The 12,566-nt window shown below is 34.7% G+C and overlaps 1 long non-coding RNA gene across 1 annotated transcript in view; it reads left to right on the top strand.

Moving 5' to 3' along the window:
- Positions 1–12,003, top strand: part of LOC143246503 (uncharacterized) — a 272,362-nt gene extending 260,359 nt beyond the window's left edge. The window contains exon 2 of the long non-coding RNA XR_013025999.1: positions 11,384–12,003. This is a non-coding gene — a long non-coding RNA (uncharacterized LOC143246503). The remainder of the gene's footprint in view (positions 1–11,383) is intronic.
- Positions 12,004–12,566: the final 563 nt, after the last annotated feature.

Below are 12,566 nucleotides of genomic sequence, written 5' to 3' on the forward strand. Positions count from 1 at the left end.
AGACTGTGTTGAATGTTATGCATTTAAAAATTCATAAAATTTGAAGAACACTTGCTTTGAATGCTGAGATGTTTACGTGAATATATATTTTAAAACAGAACAACATATGTGGGTACGAGGTTTAGTAAAATAAAATGATTTTTTAATTTTTTTTTACATATTAAAATATATATGTATATGCATTTATACTTAGGACGAAACAAACAGTGCAGAGAAGAAATTTCAAAAAACTATAAGGAGATTCCATTAGAGTGGGTCTGGCATGTAATCCGAGGGTCGCGGGTTCGAATCCCAGTCGCACCAACCATGCTCGTTCTTTCAGCCGTGGGGGCGTTATAAAGTTTTGGTCAATCCCACTATTCGTTGGTAAAAGAGTACCTTAAGAGTTGGTGGTGGGTGGTGATGATGACTACCTGCCTTCCCTCTTGTCTAACATTGCTAAATTATGGACGGCTAGCGCAGATAGCTAGCTTTGCGCGAAATTCAAAACAAACAAACAAACCATAAGATTGTCGAATTCATTCCGGCAAAATTCTTTCAAGGATCTAAATGAAGGACGTTGCACATAAGAATTTCAACTAGCCTAAAACTAAGTTAGGCTAAGATTTAAGATTTAAACTAAGATTATTTAAATGTACAAGTTAGACAAATGTCGATGTAATCTAATTTGTACTATTTGATAACAAGATTCATACACACAGTTTTTAACAAAAATATATGTTAATATACAGAAAAGTGAATTTACAATAATTGATATTACAAATAATGATTTACATAAAAAGGTTTTCACAACTTCCAAATAATAGATAGTCTTCCAGGCCTTGATGAACGAATTAATTTCAAGTTGATGTTGATACAATTCACTTAACAGAAATCAAACTAGATTATCGTTCTTTGGTTTTCACACGCCGCGTTTTAAACTGTTTAGTCCAGGGGTGTGCAACAGGCGGCCCGCGGGCCACAACCCGGCCCGCCAAGCCATTTAGTGTGGCCCTAGTTGTTGTAATCTAACCATGTGGCCTGATCTGTAATCCAACGCAAATGGAATATTTTTAAAAGCATCGATCCTACGGGATTCCCAGGCTTCGACTCGACAAACTTCTAAAATTATCTTTGCTAGAGAGGAGCAGGCCGAATTCGATTGGTCGGCCTCCTTAGGGCATGAATAGGTGACGTGCACTAGCACTATTGTCTACGACTCAACGTCATGTCCTGAACCTCGCCTTCGCCCGCTGGCGACAATTTTCCCTAACCTCTGCTGTCCGTCATTCATTATTGGTGAAAATTTTATTACCTTTTACAGTTACTACAAGAGATTGAAGGTAAATTGATTATTATTTAGCATATTGTTGTGACTTTACTGAATTTATTAAAATTTTTGCTTTCAGATGCATCTGATTCTATGTACAGTGTGACCTCGTTATTCGCGGGGTTACGTTCTTTACCCTCCCGCGAATAGCGAAAACCGCGAATATTGGACGCAGTTTTAAAACGTATATGTATGCGATTATATACTATATGAAATGCTTCCCAAACACTAATGATACTTATACTCATTGATGCAGTAATAATGTAGCAATATTGCATACTGTTATGTATTTCACTAAATTGTACCGTGCGTTACCGGGCTGTGCTTTGCCGTTTGCGTTGTTGGGAAGCTGAGGCAGTCAGCCAATAGCAGTCAATCTTTTTGGTGAAGACGACAATTGATAAAACGGCTTGATTGAGTAAATACAACAGAAATCTCCTCGAAAAGCCCTTTCAGTCTCTGTGACCTACAAAACGCAGTTCGCGCATAACCCGCGAATATGCGGGGCCGCGAATGGCGAACCGCGAATAGGCGAGGTCACACTGTATTTTGCTATTCTCAATTAATTTAAGTACCGGAAGGCTATGATCAGGATGCCAATTTAGAAACATGTGTTTCTGTCCATAAGAGGTTCCATGTGTAAATAAATTCTATGTTTTTTCTACTTTGCTATTTTGTGAGAATAATTTTTGTTTTGATTTCAGGGCTAGTAAAATGTCAGCAGTTAAGAAACGAAAAATTGATGATGAGGGAAGGTTATTCAACAGTGAATGGTGCACAAAATATCTTGTTGTCCCACATAATCAAGGTGTTGTCTGCCTCGTCTGTCAAACTACAATTGCAGTCATGAAAGAGTACAATATTAAGCGACATTACGCAACTAAGCACTCCTCCCAGTTTGATGAAATTGTTGGTCAGGCACGAAAGGACAAAATTGAACATTTAAAACATCCATTGAAAAGCAAAAGGTGTTTTACCACTTTCAAGAAAAATTCAGAACTGGTGACAAAACTGAGTTTTAAGCTTTGTGAATGTATGGCAGAAAAGGGAAAGCCTTTCAGTGATGGAGAATTTATTAAAATTGTTTAACAATATTCACAGAATATGCATGTCCAGAGAAAAAATATTTGGTGGAGCAAACTAGCCTTTCCGCTTTACTGTCTCACGCAGGACAAAAGATCTTTCAGAGGACATCAAAGAAACTTTGAAAGAGAGATTGAATTCGTGTGAAGCTTTCAGTCTGGCTTTGGATGAAAGCACTGATATCAATGACACATCCCAACTTGTCATTTTCATCAGAGCTGTTACTGCAGGCTTTGATGTTTTCGAAGAGTTTTAGATATGGCAAGCCTTTCCTCCACAACCACAGGACAGAATATTTGTGAACAAGTGCTTAAGGTTGTAGAAAAGTTTGAACTGAATCCTTATAAATTATGTGGTGTTACAACAGATGGTGCTCCTTCCATGACAGGTAGGACAAATGGATTCACCAAGAAATTTCTAACTGCAATTGGAGCACAAGACGTAGTTGTAAGCCATTGCATTATTCACCAAGAGAGCTTGTGCACCAAAGTTCTGGATTTTGCAGAAGTCATGAAAAATGTCGTCCAATGCGTAAATTATATTCGAACACGAGGATTAAATCATCGACAATTTAAAACTTTTTTAGATGAGCTGGACAGTGAGTATTCAGATGTTTTGTACTTCTCTGCTGTACGTTGGCTTAGTAGAGCTGCTACTTTGAAGAGATTCTGGAATCTGCGAGAGGAGATTAAGTTCTTCATGGAGAGCAAACGTCAGAATGTGGACTTCTTGAGCAATGAGAACTGGCTGAATGACTTAGCATTCCTCACAGACATTACACAGCATCTGTCTGATTTAAACTTAAAACTACAAGGGAAAAGTCAACTTGTGAATAAGTTGTTTGAGAATATTTGTGCTTTTGAGAAGAAATTGGAACTTTTCAGGTTCAGTTGAGAAGAGCCATATTGACCCATTTTACATGTCTTGCAACCAGGAAACTGGAATTTCCTAATCTGGATTGCACCAAATATGGAACCAGTGTACAAAAGCTGCGTGATGAGTTTGCAAACAGATTTCCAGATTTCAGACAAACTGAAATTAGATTGAAATTGTTCGCTCAACCTTTTGATTTGGCAGTGGAAGACAGTCCTGATGATTGCCAAATGGAACTCATTGAACTGCAGGCTGACATGGACACTAAAAGGAAATTCTCTGAAAACAGTTTGCTAGACTTTTACAAACTCTGTGTACGTGAAAAGTTTCCCAATTTGTCCCGTCATGCACAAAGAATTGCCTCCCTTTTGGTAGCACCTACTGCTGTGAGCAATTTTTCTCCAAAATGAAGCTCATCAAAACCAAATGTAGAAGTCAGCTGACTGATGAACATTTGACCAGTCAGTTAAGAGTGGCAACCACTTCTGTCAAAGCTGATATTGACAAGCTCTGCAAGGACTCTAAATTTCAAGTGTCGCACTAAAATGATCACTCATGCAAAAATATAAAATATTATTGCTTGCATTTTGAGAATTTTTTTAAATTTATTGTGCATGTACACGAATAAGCTTGTTTTTAAGTGGCCCCCTTGATTGATGAAGTTGGTTATATGGCCCACCGACGAAAAATGTTGCACACCCTGGTTTAGTCCCTCGCTGGTATAGCGATAAGTCTGCACAGTTACAACCCTAAACTCAGGGTTTCGATTGCCCTTAATGGACTTAGCAGATAGCTCGAGGTGGCTTTACTATTGAAAAGACACACACGCTTCTTCGTTGAAGTAGTATAAAGTTTTCGTAAAAATACTTATGTCTGATGTGAATCCGCTGAAATTAAATGGTTTGTAATGCTCGAATTTGACAAACGTTCCTCGTAAAATAACTAAAGTTTCCGATCAATAAGTGTTAATAACGGTTTTAGTTTCCGAAGCTCATACTATTCCAACCATAGTAAAACATTAACATATACTGTCATTTGCCGTGAGGCGTTTGTTACATTAATAGCAGCAGCGTGACTATATAAACGATACATTAACGTTCAAGAACACACATATATTGTTGACTCTTACAGTCTAGAATCATCTACACATTTAGTGAATAGGCGGGAATTTCGAAATACAGGTTTAACAATATACGTTACGTTAAATTCTAAATATAACTTTAGACAGTAATATTTTAGTAAATCTGTTACGAAAGGTGTGTGTGTTTTCTTATAGCAAAGTCACATCGGGCTATCTGCTGAGGAAAATCGAATCCCTGATTTTAGCGTTTTAAATCCGTAGACATGCCGCTGTACTAGCTGTTACAAGAAGTGATACAAACACAGAACTAGCTTAAAGAAATATGGGGTTTTTCACTCTAAAAATACACGTACTTCTAAAGTTACTTTAAAATCACTTCATTATCTATGTTTTAAGTCATCTAAATCATTATTTTACCAAAAAAACAAATAGGAGTCTATAGTGCAGCCCAAAGACGAAGGAAGAGTCAGGGTTGACATATTATACACAGTGAATGAAGCTCCTCGTTGGTACCTATGTGTCGTACTTGGTAACCAGGTGAGAACAAAGAGTTTAATGTCGTTATTTTATTATATAATGTTACTTCAATCAGTAATATTTAACGTTATTACATACATATAAAATCTTATTTTATTTTATAATTATTATTTTTTTCATTAAACCCTTCCATATTTATTCATCCTCATAAGACTCGCATGTTGATAATGCACTTCACGTTTAACAATGATGATGAGGTTTATTAACACAAATTATGTAAATATTTCATTTTATTTTTGCAGTACCCTGTGTTGTTATCTATAGTGAGCTACATTCAGTGAATCGCTCCTACACATAAAAAATGTTTACTCCTCTACATAAAAAAATTTTCTCGACCCAAACCAGTCGTTTTTACAAATATATTTTTCTCTACAAGTGGGTTTTCTCGTCATCACTGAGTAAATCGTTTATTTATTTTTTCCAATACTGTTTTAAAAGAATATCACAGCTGTAGATATGATGTTTCTATTGCAACATTTCACTTCAACATTAGTAATTCCTTTATTCTTGAAAGTTGCATTCCAACATTAACATTGTTTTTATTTCTAAATAGAGTTTGCAACCAACTTTATTTCCAAAAGTCACTTTCACAGTGTATTCTTACTACTAGTCTCCATATTTAAGTTTTTTGTTTCTTAACTTTACCATCAAATTAAAGACTTTAGTGAGACGTCCAGTGATTAGATTTCATGGTAAGGAGGTCAATCTTCATACCTTCTTCTGTTTCCCACTATAAGAGAGCTTATTTTGATCTTTGGTTTGTTCCTCTTCAAGATTACCAGATTCCACAAAAATTATTGGACAATACAAAACGTTTTTCTTTGTGTTTTAGTTTTAATTATGGACACAATCATTTATTCCTAACTGGAAGACATACTAATATTTTGATTTGTTCGTGTTTCTAAAGGTATCGCATTGAATAATTGTCCTTTTTCAGATAGATAGATATAATAAGTTCTTTGATTTATCGAAATAAATACACACGTAGATATAATTATAATGAACTGTACTTGTCACTGAATATTATCTTGGTATTGTCTTATTCTGCGTTGTTGAGAATTTATTTGTTTCAACTCGTAAAAGCATGTCATACATTGAGCTCTCTCAATTGCTAGCACTGTGCATTATTATAAGTACAGTTACTATAGTTTATTATTTATTTTACATACAGTTTTATTAATTTGTTTGTTTGATCACGTAAACATGTTTCAAATAGAACAGGATTTATATATCTAATATGTAAAGCTTGTAAGTTTGTTTGTTTCTTTTTGACTATCGTACAAAGTTCCACAGGGCTGTCTGCGCTAGCCGTCCATAATTTTGCAGTGTAAGGCTAGAGGGAAAGCAGCTAGTCATCACCACCCACCGCCAACTCTTGAGCTACTGTTTTACCAACGAATAGTGGGAGGGATTGTCACATTATAACCTTCTCACGGCTGAAAGGGCAAGCATATTTGGTGCCTCAGGGATTCGAACCCGCGACTCGTAATCTTGACCCGGCATGGCCTTAACCCACCTGGCCATGCCGGGTCAAACCTGTAAGAAAGCTTAGTTTAGACGCCAAGCATTAAAATGAGAAAATAAGGAAAATTCAAGCAAAGGTTACAGAATATACCGTAAACGTTTTACAGGTCGCGGATACTAGTATTATAATTGAACTTCAACTGCAATATTCTCGTCGTACATTTTGAGTGTGTGTGTGTGTTTTTGGTATAGCAAAGTCACAAAGAGCTATCTACTCAGCCCACCGAGGGGAATCGAACCCCTGATTTTAGCGTTGTAAATCCGGAGACATACCGCTGTACTAGCGGAGGGCCGTACATTTTGAATTCGACGAGTTTCGCTGAATCAAAATATCATTGACCACAGATATGGCGGATTTATTGGGACTGAAATATTATCATTATACACTCATCTAATCTGTCAAATTGTTTTATGTAAATTTATAGCAGCTTGTCTACTGACTTACAACGCTGGAATTCTAGTTTCGATACAGACAGATCATTGTCTTTCTATGTGCTTTATTTCAAACTGTTCGAACAAAATTAAATCACATGTATGGAAAAATCAACGTTTTTATCTGAAACGTGATAGAAACTCTTAATAAAATCACTTTTATCACTCAATCTGAAACATACACAATATATGAAAGGGAAACATTAACTGTCAAGTTAGAAATAACATTGTCTCACACATAAACACTTCAGTTAATACATTTCCTTTTGTGTAAGCGTTTTATTTGTCCTAACTATAAACACAACTCAGTAACATTTAAGTCACAAATAGAGGTGAAATTCACAGGAATTAGTCAGTTGCTCCTCATTAAATACGTTTTTTCTTCAATTAAACCATCCACTAATAGAATGGAAGAATAAGTTAGAATGATTAGTGTTACATGTTGTTAAAACACCGATACAAAGAGGTAAAAATCCTATCTTTGAAGTTTAATTATAACACTTTACACTAATCTCTGTGAGTTAGAATGTATTTCAAATGGTGTTTGATTGAAACATGAATAGGAAGCTATGTTTTTGTTGATTTTACGATAACAGCAATAACTCATGATATTCGGACTGGCTGTGGCATATTGTTACTTAGTCACATCAAAGCTCTGCATCCAAGAATCTGACCATGCTAGAGGCTACATAACATCAACAATGTTTTTTGTGCTAGGTTTAATGACCCTAATTCAGTCAAAATTCGGTACAAGGTAGCATCGTATATCATCCATTTAACTTTAAAGGCTTAAAGGGGCGGAATATTAGAAATATCATAATAGTGTAATATTTTTGAACGAAGTGCACCTTACGTACTTACGCTAACGTATAGAATCGCAAAAATATTTAACCAAACCAGTTTTTACACATCAAATATTTAATGTCTTCTCGGTAAGGAACGTGAAAACAAGGAATTTTTTAAAATCTACTTTTGAACTGGAAGCCAGTAAAAACTGCAGCTGGTTTCACAGCTCCCTACTGTAACCTCCAACTGACACAGAGATTTATCGCCTTTGCGTCCGAAGACTTAACCGTTAAGTTTTTATATAGAAAAACATGAATACCCTATTACTTCATCTGTTTGTGGTAATAGTTGAACAAAACAAATATGTCATGGAAACAGTTTTAAATATGGCTTATATAGTGTATCAAGAAGGAATTCCACTTGTTTATGTTGATCGCTGTTGCTGGTTGCATGTGGAATGATTTTGTCCCTGATATTTGTGTTGGTGGCTTCTCTTCTGTTAAATGACGATGTACTTTACACATGGGATACGACTTTTTAAAAGTCTCTTTATGGATGTTTTTCCTAACCTCTGTTGATATGTTTTCCGTGTTTGAACAATCCCAATAAGTGTAGGAAATATAATCTTTTTGACGTCCCAAATCCTATCAGAACACATATTTTCATGTATGTGTGTGCATATCCTGTGCGAGACCATATACAAAAGAAATACATTTTCATTACCTGGGACATTAATAGCAATAAAAAAAATATAGTTAAAACACTATTTTTACCCCGATTTTGTATGGACTGTGGCTGTCTCATTACTGGGGGAATTTTATATTTAAGATTGTTTTAGTGTACTATATTTTATTCTTGCTATACATCAAATAAATTTATTTTATGTTATTGCTTTGCTTATCCTTTTTTTCAGTATTAGTCATCAATTAAAAATATGCCCATATTTGTTAACTTAAGTCCAAATGCATAAATCAGAGTAATCCTCACATAAATTTCGACAGAAATGCAGTTATTTCATGCAATTAAAAGTGTTATGCAACAATCAGGTTTTATTAAATTTGTTTTAACTTTGTGCTCAGACCTCTTACAGCATCCCTAGTTTATTACAGCCATTTCCAAATTAAATATTTGTACGGTTAGATTATTCAGTTGTATTCGGATCAGCGATTTATAGTTCATCAGATAGATATTTTTCTCTCAATTAATGACCATGATAAAGTTTGTTTGTTCATTTTTTTGGAATATCGCGCAAAGTTGTACGAGGACTATTGGCGCTAACCGTCCATAAATTATCAGCGTAAGATTAGCGGGAAGACAGCTTGTCATCACCAACCTCCACCAACAGTTGAGCTACTTTTTATCAACGAATAGTGGGATTGACCATCACGTTATAACGCCCCAACAACTCATTGGGCGAGCATATTTAATGTGACAGAGAGTTGAACCTGCGACCATGAATTTGCGAGTCGAGTGCACTAAACAAACATCGAACAATGTTGATTCTTACGCTCGAGAATCTTCTACAAATTTAGTTCGCAATACACGTCTAACAATATACGTTACATGCAATTGACTGAGAGAAACAAATATAAAAAGAAATGTATAGCAGTAAATCCGTTACACGCTTTAAGTGGAATAAGTAATGCCACGGCATGGCCTCGCGGTTACGGCGCTTGACTCGCACTCTGAGGGTCCCATGTTTACAATGCTAAAATCAAGGACTCAGTTATCTTCAATGGACTGATATGGCTTTGCTGTAGGAAAACATATACACGCTTACATTAAATTGTTTTTAATAAATAATATAGCTTTATTCGAGAAAAAGATATACTATAAAAGTCGTTTATTTCGGAAGTTAACTTGCTTTCACTAATTCTTAATAAATAGTCCATGACTTTATTCTGGAATATAAGTAAAAAAAAACAAAAAACGCGTCTTTTTTTTCGATCTTAATCAGCTTGCGTTGCTAAATGAAAAGTCAAATATATTTCTATTAAGGTTTTAAAAATTATTCTGAACAATTACTTGTTACATGGGATCATATTCATTCCTCTTTTCGTATTACTTACAAAATGATTTATCCGAGCTTTTTAAACCTGTAATTATAAGTTACGTAGTTTACTTATATTGATAAATAAATAATCAGCACATACATTACAAGCATCCAGCACTGGAAAATTATTTGGGCTTCTTGAATATTCAGTGCTTTGATTTATTTGTGATATAATAAACAGTAAACCCTGAAAAGAGTGTAAGTATAGTTAATTCTGTTTTACTTTCCAAATTCATAAGACTAACATTAATACACAACTGTTATCTTTAATGATTTATCCTTAATGTTTTGTGAAAAAAATACTTTTTAAATTTCTAACATGACTTTTCTGATAATTCATCCACATTTTTGCGTTTCAAACTACCAACATCAGAATAGTCTTCGAGCTGTTTAAATCAAGCTATGATGTAATGGTGTTATATTTACATATTGCTCAGTTTGTTCTCAAAATGTGCTTTAGAGACAAAAATAAATTATCAAAACATATGAAATTTTACTTTTTAAAAGGCCCCTGGTGAAAAAGTGGTATTCTAAGGACTAACTATGTTATCAATGTTAATTGCTGTAAACCGGGTTTTGATACCCATGGTATAGTTTGGTGCTTAATTCCAAACAAACAAAATAAACAAACTATTTCAGTAAACTAGGGTGTATATCAATTGTCTTTTAATATTACAATAGCAACGACCATAATGACAAGAGACACGAAACGTCTCGAAAACATTTTCAAATTTCTGCAACTTAGAAAGAATAAACAACGTACACAACAGCCAGGAAACCTCTACGACAAAAGATGTATAAATATATTACACTTGTCTAGAAATTTGTTTCCGTTGCTGATGTTAATCACTATGGTACACAATGGGCCTTCTATGCAGTAGTTGTTATGGGTATCAAATCATGAGTTAAGCGTCTCAGATTTGAGAAAGCCACTGGGGAGCTTTATACAAATAGATGTTCACACGACGAAAACAATCAAACATACACCAACTTGAGAAGACATCAACAAAAGGATAAAGCTCAATTCTTAGGCAGATCAAATGACATGAATGCATATCAGTACTGAATAAATGTTCTATTGTACCCTGTATTAATGGTCCAGAAAAAAGAATGAATTCCTTTCTGATAGAATACAAATATGAACATCACAAGACGATCACTGAAATAAATCGATAAGTTATAACTGATTCCTTCTTTAAGTCGACATAAAACAATTTAGAAACATAACTTATAAAAGTTTGTATAATGTGATACTGTGTGTTTTACTCGTTGATTCATATTGTTTAAGAGACAGATATCTCACTCAGGCAGCTTTCTAAATATTTACTGCAAACTAATTGTGATATTAGGTACAGAGTACAAATTAAAGGTTTTGTGGCAGTAAATATGATTAGTTTATAAAATAGATACGCTAACAATCTCATCTGTTTTGTGGCATTTCATTCGAGTGATTTATATTTTCCAAGAAACCAAATTCGCTTATGGATCATGCGTGCCATTTTTCCGCTGAAACGCGGATTTCCGCGGTTTTCAAACGACCAACGATCACTCACGAGATTCGTGTAAATTCGAGGAGAAAATATGAGCGATTTGGGGGCCGGGTAGGTGGTTTTTGAGGAGAAATCGTATTTTTTCAATGTTTATTGCAGAAAAAAAAAAAATCTGACCGCCATCTTGGAGGCAGTCTCGTTTCGTCTCGTTGTAGGTCTCGTTGTCTGGTATCGTGTGCATACCAGACGATAAAATATTCTCTACGCTCCAAAGAAACAACAGCGATTGAAATGTTTAAAAGGAAAGATGTTCATTTTGATCCTGTAGACAAGAGAATGTGTAAGGACATTAGATCAGCAGCTTCAAAGTATACCTCAAAGCTGAGGGAGAATCAGAAGAAAAGGGCAGAAAGGCTTGAGGCCTATGGTTCTGTGAAATCTGGCCCAGCCACCTTGGCTAAAGAAAAAGTCCAGAAAGCCACAGAGGCACAGAGAGCTGCCCATTCAGAGAAGGGGAGAAAAAAAGCTCGGAAGAGAGCACTGGAAACCCTTGTCTCGATAAAGAGGAAAGTAGCCAAAATTGATTAAAGGAAATTAAGTGATTTGAAATTTGACTGTAATTTATGCAGCAGAGCAGAAGTTGATATCAGTGACTGAAAAACATTTTATTATCTGCAGCATAGAGTGCCAGTGATTTATTTTAAAGCATATCATTAATATTATTTTGAAGCAATGTCAAAGCTTTCCTTGATTTGCTGTTTCAGTTTATATTGTGAAAGAATGAAAAATATACTGATATTGAGGTACCAGTAATTTACTGACAAGATTGTATAGATGAACGAGTTTTACTGTAGGTAGTCATGTAGAGTAATTTTAAGTAATTTGAAATTTTAATGGAATACATGCAGCAGAGCAGTAGTTGTTGATGTCAGTGACTGTACAAAATTTAATTTCTGAGGCATATCACTGATATCAGTAGTTTAATATTGAACCATATCAGTAGTTGAATTTTTAAGCAATGTCATAGCTTTCCTTCATATGCTGTTTTAGTTTGTATTGTCAATTTGTGAAAGAATGGAAAATTCACTGACATTAAGGTACCAGTAGTATAATCACAAGATTGCATAGATGAACAATTTGAACTGTAGGTGGTCATGATTAATCAAAAGAGTAATTTTATGTGATTTGAAAATTGTATGGAATATATGCAGCAGAGAAGTAGTTAGTGGCAATGACTGTAAAACATTTAATTGGCAGCATACCAGTAGTTGATGATGATGATGTTATTGACGACAAAAAGGATAATAATGAAATGATTTGTATTTGAAATATTATATGAGTTATTTTGGCTTTATTAACTCATATTACTAATATATTTTGATTTAGAAAAAAATTAAA

This window comes from Tachypleus tridentatus, chromosome 3, assembly GCF_004210375.1.
Source record: "Tachypleus tridentatus isolate NWPU-2018 chromosome 3, ASM421037v1, whole genome shotgun sequence".
NCBI classification, from domain to species: Eukaryota; Metazoa; Arthropoda; class Merostomata; order Xiphosura; family Limulidae; genus Tachypleus; species Tachypleus tridentatus.